The sequence below is a fragment of the Aphelocoma coerulescens genome, chromosome 2 (genome assembly GCF_041296385.1).
Source record: "Aphelocoma coerulescens isolate FSJ_1873_10779 chromosome 2, UR_Acoe_1.0, whole genome shotgun sequence".
Lineage (NCBI taxonomy): Eukaryota > Metazoa > Chordata > Aves > Passeriformes > Corvidae > Aphelocoma > Aphelocoma coerulescens.
The window spans coordinates 18,532,728-18,550,371 of record NC_091015.1 but is presented as its reverse complement, the minus strand read 5'-3'; the positions used below and the strand labels follow the sequence as shown (position 1 = coordinate 18,550,371).

The window sequence follows — 17,644 nt, the reverse complement described above, 5'->3', positions numbered from 1 at the left end:
CGGAGCGGCGGGGCACGGCCGTGTGGCCCCGCAGGAGATGGGGCGCCGTGGGCAGGGCAACCGCTCTGCGGCGGGGCTCAGCGCTCGGTGCTCAGCGCGGAGCTCGGGGCGGGCCCCGCCGCAGCTGGGGCCGCCGCGCTGCGCTCCCCGCCGGGGGCCCCCCTGCCCGGCAACACGCGGCGCCTGCAGGGCCGCCAGCGCTAATCTCACATCCTCCCCCGGCGCACACGCATAAAACGACGGCCGGCGGCGGGGGCGGCGCCGAGCCCAAAAGTGGAATCCGTCCCTGGGTGGGCTCGAACCACCAACCTTTCGGTTAACAGCCGAACGCGCTAACCGATTGCGCCACAGAGACTCCGCTGCACCGCCCTCCGCCCTACTAGTCAAGTCCTGCAGAGCCGCGCCCCCGCCGCCTCTTTGCCCCTGCCGTGACTACTGGTGGCCACCACGGACACACCGAGCCCGGTACCCTAAACTGCGAGCCTCGCGACACGCAAAAAATCCACTGAGGAAACAGTGAAAACGGCGGCTTTTCTTCTCCTACCCAATAGGAAAGACTACTTCCCAAAATCATTGTTCGCAGCAATGCTCTTTATTTTTGGGAATAAACCCACGAATCTGACTTAAAACTGCTTCTTCTTGGGTGCTACTAATTGATGAGTTACACATAATTTCCAAATAGCATGGCAAAATTTCCCTATTAATATATTTAGACGGAAATTTTAAGTGACTGCAGGGAGCAGTTAGACTGTCTAAAACAGGCAGCAGTCCTCTGCAGTCCTCTATGTGTGCAGGTTAAGGGTATTTACTGTTCTAAGTGCTGGAGCTGTGAAGAAAAGTTAACGTTCCTATTTATTATTTTACTAAAATCTTCTTCCCAGAGTACCTACAGTAAATCTATATCTATAGCTCTGCAAGTACAAAGTTTCACATCCAAACCTGAGCAAATGTTTCCCCTTTGATTTCACAGACTGATAACGTTTGAATCTCTTTGAAATCTTACAATATTGTTTGCTTCATATTGTCCCTATGTCTCCCTGAAGCTCTGCCTGATGGCTCTTTTGCCCATTAAAAGCTGTTGGAGTCGTGTAGGCACATGGCAACTACAACACCAGGACAGGCACTGACTGCTTTCCAAGCAGTGCTGCTTATCTCCTGGTATTCGTCCATCCATGACCAAGAAGTCCCAGCTCACTCCTGAAACCACAGAGTCTCATATTTTGCACAATCATGCACAAACCTTGCTCATCAACACTGTTTGCCTTCATTTCTCATCCCAGTCAATAACTTTGGACTGATCGCTTACTGATCATAGCTCAGCCCTTCCAGTTTTTCCAATGCTTTGAAAAGACCTACATAAATGTCAGCATTGTCTCAGGATGGCTCAGTTTTCTTTTATTGTGTATTTTTGACCGACACAATTTAAAACCTGGAAGAGAAAGACAAGATATGCAAGCCCTGAAGAGTAATTAAAATAATTATTTTAAAGATTGCTTTTTGGGGCACCATGCCTCCTGCTGCATATTTTCCTACCCAGATATCTGCTATTCTCAGTGTCAGAAGAATCAGGCCACAGGCTGGACCACTTCTGCTCTGTGTAGGAGGACAAGCAAACAGTCCTGCGATTTTAGGCACAAGCCAATGGGTATTAAGTGGAACAAACAAGATTTTGGTCTGACTAAAGGCCTAACTCATAGATCTACAGACCTGTAGGCTGGGTGTGGATTTTGGGCCCTGAAATGTTTTACTTTATACACATGAATATTCACATGAGTTGTAATGAATGTAGGCTATTTTCAAATGCTGTGTCTAGAGGCCAGATCTAAAAAAGATATTTGCTATGCTGATACTGAACACAATCTCTAACTCTGCGCTATCTCACCTGCTGTTAGACATTCAAGGCTGCCTGCTCAATGCACGGGACAGTGAGAAGAGTGCTGTCAGTGAGGCTATGCAGTCACTTGGCACCTTTCTTCTCAGCAGTCTTCCTCACTGAATCTCAGAGTCTGTCATTTAAAGTCTTACAAGGTAAAAAAGAAAATAAAAAGAACATACACAACTGTGAATATTACCCCTTCAAGCTTGAAACCCACAGGTCAGCAAAAGATCCAAACATGGATGACTTGGCTGACTGTTGAAGCACAGACCAGTGAGACACTGTACCAGAGGGCAACATTATCTATCACTGCTCTGCAAATGGAGAAGATCCACTATCCACCCTTGGCAGAAGGTGTCTTACTGTATCTTTAGTAGAAAGGAAGAGCCTAAGTACTGTTTAAGACATTCAGAAACCAGAGAGGGCTGCTACTTCAGAATATTCACCCTTCCTATCAGGGTTTTGTTCTTTATTTCTGGACAGCTCTGTTCCTTGATACGTTGTTTCTTGTGGATTGTATCTGGAGTTACTTAGTTCTTTACAGAATCTAGTATATGTAATTTGAATACCATTATTGCATTCACTAATTATGAATCATATTGTGGTTCAGATTTCTATAAAAAGCATATATGTATAACAATATATTGCATGTTAATATATTAAAATATAATTGTATATAATGTGAACTAATTTATAATTTATATAATAATTTTCTTTTTTATTCTTAAATCTGTGAGCTTAAATGTTCATTGTTATGACATCTGTGACCTTCTTCAGATATAATCTTTGGTTCTTAAATGTCAGAGAAAGTTACTGCAGGACAGAGGGTGAAACCAGTATTGTTTATGAGATTTATAAACATGTCATATATTTATCTGCTGCTCAGAAAAAATAAATCTAATTTTCCACCAGGACCAATTCCCAAAATCAATTCAACAGGATATAGCAGAAACAAAAGAATCTTCCCAGTTATATCACAGAATTACTCATTAACGACTCTATTTCTACAATTTCCCATGGGAAAGGACAATTTTCCCCCACAAACACATGCATCTACTTTATTTATTATCTTGTGTAATTTTTGGTCAGCTATTTGTCAGCTCTCAAGTTACAACTCAGCCCAAACTGCAAAAATTCATAGTCACAAAAAAATTTTGCAACAGCTACTCAGTCTGTGCCCAAATGTATTTCTGATTCCTTACTTTGTAACAGAAGTCTCTAGCTTACCATCCAAAGATTTCCTGTGCTTTCCTTGGAAATATACAATTCTAATCCTTACAAGAACTGGGACATTAAGATAAATGGACAGACAATGCAATTCAACACTGCTATTAGAATTATTACAGGCAGAGAATAAGATTTCCATGACAAAAGATTTTTTTTTTAAATGGAGCTGCAAGCCTCAAACCATGGAAAACATTGTTCCTGAAGAAGGATTCAAAAGGTTGGAAAAAACAGGTATTGACAGTTTTTTCTTGACCAACTGCAAGACTTCTGTCCTTTTATTCTTCCAATGAAATGCATTTGTAGGGGTTTTTTTTCAGTTGTTTTTATACAAATTTGCTGCTTTCCAGGTACAAAGATGGCTTATATTTCTTTAAAGACTTTATCAATGAAACACTTCTATTCTTGTGTCTGTTAATAAAATCAGAAAAGTGTTAAAACTGAGAGGACATCCCTCCAAATCTGATCAATTTGCCCTAAAAGCAAAGAACAAGACCAAACAATAGTATTTTACTGAGCTATCTAGTACACTTAGCTCTGGCTTCTCTTCTGATACAAGTCACACAAAAGATGACTAGGTGAGATAATCCAGAAATCATGTCAGCTGCAGACTGTTGGGTAAACTAAAAGTCAGCCATACTCCCAACCTCCATGTTTACCAAAAGGAAATGGCATAGGCTGCCTGGTTCTGGATCACAACACATATAGTTGCACTATGTTCAGGAGAGACAAAAAGTTGTTTCAGTGTGACTTGTGACAAAATTAGAACAGCCTTTGCTACTATCAATAATTTGAAATACAGTCTGCAGTAGTGGAAAAAAGCCACCAAAACCCAAAATCCCACAGCAACAACAACAAAAAAACCAGAACAAAATCAAACCCCAAACCAAATAAAGAGGGCTGCATTCAGAATTGATCTTCAGATCTCAACTGACATACTGTAAGGGAATTTTATTTTGCCATTCCCTGCAATCTATCTGTTCTGAGTGACTACTGAAAAGAGTGCAATCACTGTGGCAGTCAGTTCAGTAGTACACACACACACACACATACACACAAAAACCTAACTAAAACTAAACAAAAAAGCAAACAAAGAACCCCATACACAATCTAAAGTGAAAAGAAGAAATCTTTACTGGCATAAGAAATGGGAACAGCAATAATGATGCTTCTCACATTGCACTTATTTTTCTCAAGCATGTCTTATTGTCATGGTAAGAAAGGGAGGACTCTCCTGTCCTTGCAGGGTTTTTGAACTGCACCTACTAGGAATGCTTAAGAGTTCTTAAAATAATAGTGAATATTATGAAAATAAGAATGAGCCTTATGCAACTGAACTTTAATGTTGACTCTACATAAGACACATAAAAGCACAGGAATTTCCAGCCAGTGTTTTCAGGAGCAGCAACCTATTTTACCATTTTCTGAGGGCCAGAATTCACATTTAAGTTCTCAGCATAGGCCTCAGTTCAGGAAAGCAGCTGTATTCGGAGCAATATGAAAGCATGTGTTACCTTCAAGTACAATCAGATTACTAGCATGGCATAAAAGTGTTTTCTTAATCAGGTTAAATTTCAGGGGAAAAAATAAAGGGCAAATTCTAGACTAGACCCAAACCCATAGTTTGTTAAGAGATGAGAAGAGCACAAATTTCGTATCGTTGCAATGCTGAGGAAAACACATCTCCTTGAAAGTCTCACCAGAAAATACCAGTTCTAAGTTATTTTGCAGGTCATCACACTAGTCAGGTTTACATCTGCCTAAGTGCTATAATTCAGCCAGAGTGTCTGATGGAACGACAGTGAGAAAGGAAAACCCAGGTAAGCTTTGTGGATCCAGTCCAGATACTTCCAAACAGGAATCCAACATGTTTGGCCAGGCTGCAGGCTTAAGAAACCTGTGCTGACAGGTTGTATTGGCAACACCACTTTTCAAAGAGTAAATAATAAATCAAATTCCAGTATCAGTGCTCTTCTCAGGATGCATTTACAGGCTCAAAGTGTTCTTGCATTGACTTCTAGAAGAGCTCTGTGTGACAGATGGCACAGAGGGTTCAAAGAACCATGGAGAAGCCAATACATTTTAGTTTCTCCAGCTACACTTATTTTCAGCTAGCAAAATATCAGCAAAGATCTTTAATCCTATAACTCTATTGCCTAAAGGGAGGGAGGTTATGATACTCCATTCTGAAACCAAACTTGAATTCCTATGGTTATTGTTAATCTCCAGCAGAATTCTAACCCTCTCAAACTCCTCTGGTGCAGGGAAGTTTCTTCCATTGCTGTCCCCTAGCTGTCCCTTGCAATGTGAGCAACATCCTGTAGTACCTCAGGATACCAAACCTATTGGTGGTCTGAACCTCCAATAAAAACCTCCTCCTTGACGTTATAATAGGAATGGTGTACAAGAGATTCGTCTTGTTCCTTGTAAATGCTGTGTGAGAGATATTCAGAATATTCTTAGTAATGCACAGCAGAGAGAAACTAAAGGACACATCTCTCTATATACATTATAAAAAAACCCTTTTCTTTATATGGTCTCAGACATGGACAAGTTTCATAATGATGGGGCTGCAAAAACTAAAAGCAAAACTAAAACTAGTGATTAGTCTCCTCCAATTCAGTGGGAGAGAGAAAAACTGAGGAGGTTTATATCTACATTGGTTGAAATAATAGACGATGTATTTCTACTGTTCTATGATAGTTTAGCATCACTTAGCATGGACAGAAATTCATGGGGTGCTGGAATATTTAAAGAAAAATTTTTAAAAACCCAAATCAGTCACCTTTAAGCCCGCAAATTAAATACACTTATCCTTATCCCAAATCCTGGAAAGTATGACATAGAGGAATATAAAAGAAGGGACAGTAAAGAATAAAGAGACCTATTAGGGAGAAACACAAGAGGACATTAGGTAGTGTGAGGGAAATGAAAGGATAAAAAAATCAGAAAAGAAAAAAATGAAAGTAAATCTGAATTAGCTGATTTTTGAGTCAGGCCACATTCCTGCTGCTTTCAGAGATTTTATGGTGGAAAGGAACCACCATATTTTTGCAGTTTCAATATCTTGCAAAAGATATTGAAAAGCAAAAGAAGAACACAGAGAGAACTGACCTGTCTTCTGTTGCTCCTGTCCTAAAGGATGGAATAATCTCCACTACAGCAGAGGAACAGAGAAGGCACTTGGAGAGTTACTCACAGCCTCCTGTCCCCTCCTCCTACTCTTGGCCCCCAGTTTCTCAGATCTTTCTATTAAACTTTAATAGTGGGGACCCCCTCACTCAGGGCAGCACTGCAGTCATTCATTAGTGTCCACCTAGGGAGCAAATAACTCTTTAGCTGCACTGTAGGTGTCCAGCTTGCTTTGTGCCTGGAGGGCGATTTGTAATCGAAACAGGGAAGTGCAGGAGCAAAGAGAAAAAATGGGCAGTAATAACCCGTGAACTCGCCTTTCATTCAGGTAACACACAAGACACATGTTAATGATTTCAGCTTAAGTACCAGGCAGAGAACTAACTGTACACTAACCAGGCAGAAACCACCTGCATGTGCCAGCATCCCTCCTAAGCAGGCACTTCCTGGAGAAGGGACAGCAAGAGTTAACTTGTTGAATTTGCAGGGAATTGTTTTGTTGTGTATTTTACAGTTCTGCATTTGCAAAGTCCTTTTTCAGCTCTCACCCGAATGGATCGACAACCTAAGATTTTTCTCAGGTCTTGTATTTTAGCTTGTCTGCACAGTGTTCCTGTAGCTGGATTAGGAGAACCCATGAGTCTCCTGACAGAATGCGCTGTGATTTCAGCAGCTCTGGTGTCTGATGGGACCAGAATATCAGCCAGTTATGTGCTATCTTAGGCAGGACTGCTTCGGGCCTCATGGCCTGAATCATTAAGATAATTTTTAAATACAAATTAATGAAAAGATAGACAAACAGGAAATGGGTTTTGCTTCCTATAATTTCTGTCAAAATGCATGTGTGTGCAAAAGCAATCAAGCAATCATTATGTAAGCATTGTCCTTCGTTTGCCTCTTCAGGTTTTTGGTGGCTGCTGGCCCCAGCAGGGTGAGGCAGCTGTTTGCCCACCTTTCCAGTGCCCTCAGATGAACACGTCAGCCTCCTGTACATAATAGGTAGAAGACAGACAGAGAAATACAAGGGAAGGAAGATCTCTAACAGAGGAGAGAAGACTGCAAATACCTTTGAGGACAATGTTTCCCTTTTCATCCCTAAATATTTGCAATCAATACAGCTTCAGTATTTCACAAGCTAATCAATAATGCAGTGACAGTGAAAGAGATGTGAGGGTCTTCTTGGCGGCTACAAACTGGCAATGATGCTTTGATGGCTCCTACTGAGGATTTATCATTTCTTGTATAATCTCTAGCAGAACACTGTGGGGTCTGAGAGTATAATACACAATATGGGTATAGGAAAGAAACTGGACAGATGATTGCACTTTATCTTAATTCCCTATAGCATCATCTGCCAAGGAAATGAAAGGTAAAATAAAAGCATGATAGATGTCTAAAAGTATGAATACAGTGTACAAAGATTGTTGTTTGGACATTTAATATAGGTGGTCCGTAGAAGGCAAGACAGAGCAAGAGTGTTACGAGGAACTACAATCCTTTTTTGCCATTGTCCTTGCCATGAGCAACTTCAGAAGGACTTTAAAATAACTAATATTAGACTATACTAACAATTATTTCAGAAGCACACACAAGCTAATTCTTTCTCCTTTTCCACATGCATACAATTCACTAAGTGTGAATAAGATGAAAAATTGCCCCTAAATACAGAATCACATGCGCTACTTAATAAAAAAAGAACAGAGGAGGTCACATCTCCAAAGTTTAATGTATTTTGGTCAAAATGCCCCTGGCTCAAGCAACCAGAACATTTAGTGAGATGTGCCACCCCTAGGGGAAGGGGTCTTCCATTCAGATATCTCTACTGCTACGCAGAACACTGCCCTTCACACACAACATAACCCTCCCAGGAAAAGGAAATACAGGCTGTGCACTGCAGCACATTCTGACAATACTGAAGTCCTCCTCCTTCTCCTTGAGGCTGTGATGTAAGGCCCTAATAATAAGCCCAAGAACAGTCAGACAACATGTAAAATCTCATCATTTCACCTGCCCAGAAACCCTCTAGGCCTGAAAGGTCTGAAACTACTCCTTTTCTCTTCTCCTTTCTCACTTTTCTTTCCTTACATAAAAGCCTTTCTAGATTTCCTCAAGTTTGTATTGCAATTATTTACTGTCTCCAAACCATTATTGTAAATATTTTAAATTCTTCTTCATGAAAAAATGGTGGATTAATAAACCTCCACTGTAACACATCCCAGTTGCTACTGAAGAGACTCCTAATGATCCAGCATTACAGCTTCTTACAGTTTTTCAAAAGAACGTGATCCAGCATTTTCAGTTTTCCATCCAGCCATCCTGTAACTGTAGTACCATTAGCTTTTCCTGTATTTCCACTCTCTCTGCTAATACACTGTACATCACTTCAGCTTCCACAACTAACTACCTAAGTGTAGATACAAAATATAAAGAACACATGATTGTGTACAGCATATTTCTAAGTTTTATAGCCCTTCCTACTCTTGTCATTACCACATTAACTATCTTGGGAAAATTCTGTTAACACTTGGAGCACTTTAACAATTGCTTTCCTTAGGTATTCATGTGACTGGCATTTCCAAATTCTCAGAGGTGTAATCTTTTTCTTCCTTGCAGTTTATTTAAAACACCAAGCAAACAAACAAAAAACCCCCAACCCCCACCCCTCAAAAAAACTCCCACAAGTGTACATGAGTCTGTCAGTGTACCTCGAAATTTTCTTTTTTTTTTTAAATTAAGATAACACAATTGTAATGTTAAAATCATTCTCAATTAAATTCTCAAGCAACCTTAAGATAGATTATTTTCTGAAATGCTTTCATTTTTTAACTGAGGATTTTTTAGAACATGTTAAATATTATGCCAAAACCATCAAGCTAAAACACATCAAAAAAGTATGATGATATTAATGATTAAAATTGTATTTATGCTCTTTTACAAATCACAGTGTCCAGTTCAATGACACACAAGCAGATTTATAACAAAACTAATCTCACAAGACTCCAGAAGCCTTTAAAAGCAGCATTTCTGCCATCTTCAACAGGCTTTTGCAGCTTGGTAGGTACAGATAATTTGTATTTCATCAGCTAATGGTCATTAAAGACTCCCCCTTTTTCTCTTAAATTGCATAAATTAGAAAATTGTTCATTTCCTCTTCCTCCAGCTCTGTTTTCATGTATGATGAATTTAGGGATGTTTTGCTGAAAATGGGCAAGAGATTATGCTACATAGAGATATGCCTGCTAAAAACAATTCAATGAATTAAAAATAGCTGTGGACTGCAACTGACCTTTCCTTTAACCCATATGTCTCTATAGTTTTTATATGCCTTAATGATTATTAGAGTTTGGCTCAATGAAAGCAACCAAAGAGTGCAATATTTAGCATTTGTTTTATATTATTTATAATTTCTGTGTTCTGTTTACAGATGTTTACAATCCCCATCCTGGCAATGCTACTGAGATGAGTAATCCAATCTCTTGATTCTATTACTGAATGGAAGATGAATACTCAAGTATTCTGAATGAAAGATGAAGGAGTGACTCTTTTATTCTGATATAAACATGAGATAAACAGGCAGACACACCATATAGATCAGCTGAGGTGGGGGATGCCTCTTTGCTGGAGACAATGAGTCTGCTGCCTGTGCAGGGCTTGTAGGCAGATGAGCACAGCAGTGCTGGATCCTGACATGCTCTGAGAGCTCTGCTCAGTTCTGACGGAGACCTATTACAGTCAGCTCTGCGCTGCGTGTCCCCTCCTCCCCCAGCACAGAAAGTTCACTGTCTCCAGCACCACTGTGTGCATCAACACATTTTTCAATATTATGGTTCAAATGTTACTTCTAGTCAGTACAAGGATCACAGTCTGGGATGTATTAAATGTGGGTTTACCTCTACGAGGAAAAGGGATATCTATAACATCATTTCTATCCTAAATCCAGCTTTTAACTAAAATTCCCATGGAAATGTATGGTTTGATCATTCTGATATTAGATAAATGGAGAGTCACAACTGTGAAAAATAATTCTGTGTCTAGCATCTAGCTTAGTTTTGAAAATTAAATTCTGTAAATACATATTAAGATATTACTCATGAGGATTTTTAAATAACAAATCTTAGCAACACATGACATAAATGTATGTATAAAAATGTGATAGAAGTTATATGCATTTCTAGTTCAGAGCAGATGCAACTATGGCTACATCTTCCTCACTGATGATTTTTGGTTTCAGTTCAAAGGTTGCACATGAGCTTCATGCACATGGATTTTCTGACATTATCAGGATCTGGCCTTACAGACACTTGAGTAACTTTCTCCAGAGGTATAGTTCAACTCTGCTCCAAAGCTCCTCTTCTTAGCCAAGCTGCTTAGACTTTTGCAGAATGAAGCCCCTGGTATTGACATGGATACACGTGGCTAAATGAGATTTGGCTGCCAATTTCACAACGTGGTATTCTGTATCAGACAAAGCAACAAAGGAAAGGTGACTTGTTCCCCTGTGTGAGCTGTAAATACCAACCATCACACCACTTAATAGGTTTATTTTATTAATAGCATATATTTAAAGACTTCAATGCAAGTTTCTTTTGAACGATGAAAGGCTGGCAAATTCTTAAAAGATAATAATCAGCAGTGCAGCGGTTCTTTGATGGTCTGTAATTACCCAACTGTCCACTATTTGAATGACAGCAGCAAACTACCACTCACTGTTAGTTTATTTTTATTTATAACTTGTACTTTAGGTAAGAATCCATTAATTACCAGCAAAACAAATTGCTTACTCAAAACACTTCCCACAGAGGCTATTTTTTTCACATGCATTAATCTAGCTGAGATATACATGACATTTTAAATGGAGGTTAAACTGATGTAAATAAATGTGATTATTTGAAAGCAAACAGGATTCAGTCACATTTATTTCCATGCGGGATTACTGTACTTTCTCCCCTTGTGACCAAGCACTGAACCACAGGAATTCTGGAAGGCTGAGGATTTTAAAACTTCCTACCGACATGAAATTTGAGGATATACCACTGTATCCTTTATTTTAATTTTATACAATTTGCCTTAGGTGGCATCTTATGTAATTGTTTTTCGAACAGAACCACTAAGCTGGAGGGATTGCAAAGGGTTTGGATTTCACACACTTTTGTGCTTTACTAACACAAATATCAGGGACCAGCACAAGGAACAGCTGGTCCCTGCTGGGAACACACCCTGATGGTCACCACGGGACTCTCCTGGGGGAGCCGCATCCTGGACAGCCTGCAGTGCCCACCAGGCCCACCCCACTGGGCCACGATGGCCATCCTGGGAGAACACCATGGCCCTCAGCCAGCCCCATGGATGCCACAGCACCAGTGCTCCTTCCCCACTCTTCTCCACAGGCTCCATCTGGCACCGCCCATCCCACTTGGCCACCACCAAGCAATGCAAAGCAAGTTCCTCTGATCTGAGGCCAGGGTCACTTCAAAGGCAATGACCAACCCAAGAGACATGCCAGAATTGATACCTGTAATCTTTCCACCTTTTATAAGGGATTTAAATTTCAGAAGTGAATTTGTTCAGTTTTGGTGTGCTTCTCTCATACTCTGAACTGTGTTAGTTTCACTGCTGTGGAGCAGCCCTTGATGCAGCTCTACGAGACAAAGAAGAGTGAGAAATCACTGTGACCACAGCGACTCTGAGGAGCCACCCAATTTCTGTGCTGCAGGCACTGGGGAGCCCAATCCTGATTCTGACAAAGACAACAAAAAAGGGATTTTGCCGCCAATATCACTGGCAGTGAGATCAAGCTGCCCACAGCAGCAAGGTTCCAAAACCCAGTTACATGGTGTGATAAAGACTTTGGGACACAATGATCTTATTGTAGTCAATAGGGACAAAAACCTCCACCCAATTTAATGCACCAAACCATTTCAGGCTATTTCTGCATTTTGCCGTGGCAGAGGTTTTCTGAAAATTATTTAAAATAACATGTAAATATGAGTTCCAAAATGTCAATTTTACATCCTGCCAATCTCAGCTAATGTGCCATGTAAGGGACAATGGACAACCTCATAAAATCAAATCAATAAAATCAAAACATGCAGCTGAACAATCAGCCATCCATGAGCTGACCAGAAGTCTTGACGGTGGTTGTTTCAAACTACACAAATTAGAAGTAATTTCAAAAGAGTCAATCTTTCTATAATCAGACAGATGTAGAGATGCTGTTGTCTTATAGTACCTTTAGGAAGGTTGTTCCCACTGCTTTCCTGTCACTGTAAAGGCATGACCATGACCCTGATGTATTCTTGCTCTGTTGGAAAGGTTATCCAGAGGGTCGGGGTGCTGGGCTCCCAGAATCTCTCTTACCAGACTGGATCTCACGTGTTACTGGGTAAGGAGTAGTCACAGGCACAGTCTGGCCCATATAATCCATTAACCCGACCAGAGTTCAACTCCTGGGAGAAGTCTATCCCATTTTTTAAGAATGACTTTGTCACCAGCATTGTAAATTTAGCAGTAAACTGTTGCAAAACTCTATACTCTCTCACATTTAAAGAGCTCTGCAGAAAATGGATCTTGAGGGACAGGGAGATGCAGGGATATTTTTCTGCAAATATTTCAAAGAAGAGCTTTTCTACCCAGGACTAAAAACATTTTTGTATTTTTGATTATTTTGGCAACTAGTACATTTTTAGAATGTTATTTTTACCATTATTTCTATAAACCATAGTTTTGTATTGCCAACTCCAAAAAACACAGGCAGGAGTACCTTTGTCAGAGTTCCATATTATCATCAGATATACATATTTATAACTCTCCATTTCCTAGAATGCTCCACAGAAACAGATGCTCAGTGCTTGTCATGTAACATGTCTTGCAGATAGTTAGAACAAAAGAAAAACAACAAAGAAACAATACCAAAAATAATTTTAAAAAACCTGAGCTGAAAACATAAAAGAGAAATGCTCAGGCATTCACTGGTAACAACCACACATTTGAAGCCAGTGAGACTGAGCTATGTTTTGCTTTCCTTATGCTTATGAATATGATTGATATCATGTGAATGGGAAGAAGATTATTTAAATCTAATAATATTATTTATGTAAGTGTACTTTATACTGATAGACTAATTCAGAACCCAATCATCTTTACTTGCATTATAAAGTTCCAGCCTGCAGGAGCTCCAGTGATGGGCTAACCTTAATTTCTTCGCTTAAGTCACATGAACCTGGCCAGGGTCATGAACAGTTACATACACCCTGTCATATGGCACAAGGGTCAGTATCTACTAATTCCAGTGGCTACTGTTACAATATTCAAACACCAAAAGTTTCAGATCAGAAGTTGAAAGTTTGAGACATTTATGAGTGAGAACAGAGGGCCCTAATTTAAAACGTGTGTGACCTTAATATAGCATTTGGGGGTTCAGAATGTTCTTATGTACTTTGCCTAATACTGCAGTTTTACAATACTCCCTTGCTTCCAGTCGTAAAATCTTATCTGTAAATTTTGTAAAGATGTCTGAGAAAAGCAAATTTACGTTGACTATGTGAACCAGTAACAGGCAGAGTAGTTTTTCTTAATGCAAAGGCAGAATAAAAAGAACATGCATCTAACTCTTAATTCCAGACATAAGCTAGCATTTTTCACAATGTGTACATTTTTCAGAAAGTACTATAAATCAGAATGGTTCTGTACTCGTCAATGATAACTCCCTTAATGTAAAATAATCTTCTAACGGGACACCAGAATAATCTATCTTAATCAAAGACAGATTTATATCCATACAGTCCAGTTACTCACAGACTGTAACAAAACATATAAAAATGTAGATCTGACATCACTGTAAGTCTTGCATACACAATTGCCTTCTTCATGTATTATATAAAAATGAAAACTAACACCTATCCCTGCTCCCACTGAAATCAGGGACACATTCCCATTTACATCACTGCCAATTGGATGAGAGATCAAAACTAATGTCCAGCTTTTGAATACTCCTTAACACTGGGCATCACATATATTTGAATAACTCTGATTGTTCCACAACTTACTGGAAATATATATTTTTTCTTCATAATTAGCCCAAAGAATTAAAACAAAATTCAGAAAAGGATAGACACGCACAATATTTTCCATAACTCTATCCACACACTTTTCCCTAATTACAGCTTAGATTACAAGAAACTAACTCAGAAACCTGGCTCATCTAAGCATTTTCTTAAGGAAATTACATAACAAATGGCAGTATGAAATAGAAATAGAAGATCTGTAGGATGTGACATATTTCATTTTCTCTGGTGGGAATTAGTATGTTGTGGATGAACAATATTTGGAGCATAATCTTTCTTTATTTAATAATGTGTACTCTTTCCGAAGCCAAAAGTCATTGTATCTACAACAATATAACTACAAAAACTGTGCCATCAGATATGACCAAACCTACAGTCCTTATCCAGCCAAAATATCCATTATTTACATGATGTCTTTGCCCATGGTTCCCAGTCATAATGTTTCAGCAGCTTTTTTGATAAAGGCATTAATAGGTGAACTGAAAATGGAATCATTAAAGAAAGAGACAAACATATTTTTAATAGTATGCAAAAGTTTAATGGGGATATATTAATTACCTGGTTTTTGTATCAATGTCAGTGACATTTCAGAATAGGTAGGTAAAGTCAAGAGTGATCTGAATTCTTTAAATGGGTTCTGGTTCAGCTAAAAACAGTTACATTTTATTCAAAGTATAAAAAAACCACAATAAAGTTTTAGTGAGACAGAACAGTGCAATAACTCAAGAAAATTAATGCCGTGAGCAGTTTTTCCTCTCTTTTTGACGGCAATGGTCAACAAAATAAATGAAGAACAACAAGAATCAATGCAAAGACCTAGAGAGTAACTCCAATTTTTTTTAACTATTAATTTTGTGCTCGGTGTCAAAGGCAATGACAGTAAGCATTGAATAAATACAAAACTTCTTTGGGATTGTTATTTTTTTCAAGATGAAAAATGCACTGGCTTGGAATGTTTATTTGAACCAGCTGTACGATATTACTATAGAGAGTCAGGAAGTTAATACATTCTTTGGAAGTCCAGTATCATAACGTTATTCTAGCAGGCACAGTGCATGAACAGAGGACATGCAATGTGCCTTGGCAGCCCAGGCACAGACACTGCAGACACGCCTATATTCAAGCCACACGGCAGCTATGAGTTACCAGCACCATGTCTTGCTGCTGATTAGTAGAGTGACTGGTAGAAAGAGGGCAGAATCAGAATTAATATCCACATTTCCTAGCAGACGTCATGGGACCGATCCTCTCTGAAATTTACAGAATGAAATCTTCTGCCTGAGACCTATCATGTAACAGGATCAGGCTCATAACAAAGTACACCTTTTTTTCATTTGTTGTAGTACTTTATTCTGTGCATTTGTCTCCTGTGGTTTATGCAACCATGTCCTAATTTTTATAGTCCTGGCAATACAGCAACATGTTGTGATAAGAAGGGCTGGAAAATCAAAGAAATCTCTATTCTACCAAAAATTTCCAAGGCAAGCTGAGTGTTGTAGAGACGGAAGGGTAGACATTCATATATTCCAGTTAAGGATAGTCACAAAACCTGTTTATATTCTGAATCTCTCTCATAAAACCATTAATTGTGAAATCCTTCATAACACTACAATCAATCTCTCTGTAACCATTTAATGGCTGTGTTGAGGCAAATCAAATTATTCTCATAATCAGGGATAAAATGCAACACATTTTGCAATCTATCAAGTAGAAGATCTCTTACTTGTACAATTAGTGTCTAAAGATTGCAGTGGGTTGACCCTGGCTGGATTCCAGGTGTCCACCCACTCTATCACTCTCCTCAGTTGGACAGGGGAGGGAAAATATAACAAAAGGTTCATGGATTGAGATAAGGACATGGAGAGATCACTCACCAATTAGCATCATGGGCAAAACAGACTTGACTTGGGGAAATTAATTTAATTTATTACCAAGCAAATCAGAGTAGGGTAATGAGAAAATAAAATCTAAATCTTAAAACACCTTGCCCCCACCCTTCCCTTCTTCCCAGGCTCAATTTCACTCCCCATTTTCTCTGCTTCCTCCCCCCCAGCACAGGGGCATAGCGAATGGAGGCTGTGGTCAGTTCATCACATTTTCTTTGCTGCTCCTGCCTCCTCAGGAGAACTCCTTACACTCTTCCCCTGCTCCAGCAGGGGGTCCCTCCCATGGGAGACAGTCCTTCACCTCCCACAGGCTGCAGTTTGTCACAAGCATCTGGAGCATGGGTCCCTTCCACAAGGCACAATCCTTCAGGCACAGGCTGCTTCAGTGTGGATCCCTGTGGGCTCACAAGTCCTGCCAGATAACCTGCTCCAGTGTGGACATCTCTCTCATAGGTCACAGGTCCTTCCAGGAGCCTGCTCCAGGGTGGACATCCAGTATGGTCACAGCCTCCTTTTGGCACTCACCTGCTCCGGCGTGGGATTCCCAATGGGCTGCAAGTGGATCGCTGCTCCACCTTGGATCACCATACTCTTCACCACAGACTCCAAGGAAATCTCAGCTCCCGCACCTGGAGCTCCTCCTCCACCTTCTTTCTTCACTGATCTTGGTATCTGCAGAATTGTTTCTCTCACATATTCTCATTCCTCTCTCCAGCTGAAGTTGCCTAGGATTTCTTTCCCCCTTCTTAAGTATGTTATCCCAGAGGTTCTACCACCATCACTGATGGACTCGGCCCTGGCCAGTGACAAGTCTGTCTTGGAGCTTGCTGGCATTGGTTCTGTTGGACGTGGAGAAAGCTTCTGGTACCTTCTCAAAGAAACACCCCTGTAGCCCTCTCACTACAAAAACCAGTCCAGGCAAACCCAACACAAAGATCAACTGCTATGTTTCAGAGTATTTATTTTATTATATGAAGTTTAAAGCAAATAATTTAAAGTTAGAGCTGAATTTCAAAGCTAGATGTATATTTTTATGGCAAGATGATGTAGGAATGTAAGTTATGACACTGCAACAACTAGAAATAATAGGGTAAGTTAAAGTTACCATAACAGATGTTTTGACTTTAAGTCTGCATTCCCTTACTCTAGCTAGTGTTGTCACAATCTTCTAGTTGCCTAAATATGGATTATTGCTATCAGCCATATCCCATCATCCTTAGGCAACTTTCCCTAAAAGAGAAAGGGGAATTTTCTTTGAGTGACAGATGCAGAATAGTGACAGATGCAGAATGCACCATTTTTTATCCTCTGTCTGCCATGTAAAATACAATGTGGAACAGTTCTGGAATATCTCTTCATTGTAGACAAGAACGAAAGCCTCTTCCACAAAGTACCTCTTTTACCTTTTTTACCTTCATAGGGCAATAGAGACATTAAAATTTAACAGAAATTTTAAAATGAGT

The 17,644-nt window shown here is 39.7% G+C and overlaps 1 non-coding gene across 1 annotated transcript; it reads right to left on the bottom strand.

The window, feature by feature from the left end:
• Positions 1 to 281: 281 nt before the first annotated feature.
• Positions 282 to 355, bottom strand: TRNAN-GUU (transfer RNA asparagine (anticodon GUU)). The gene has a single exon. It is a non-coding gene; the product is annotated as a tRNA-Asn (tRNA).
• Between the last annotated feature and the right edge of the window lie 17,289 nt (positions 356 to 17,644).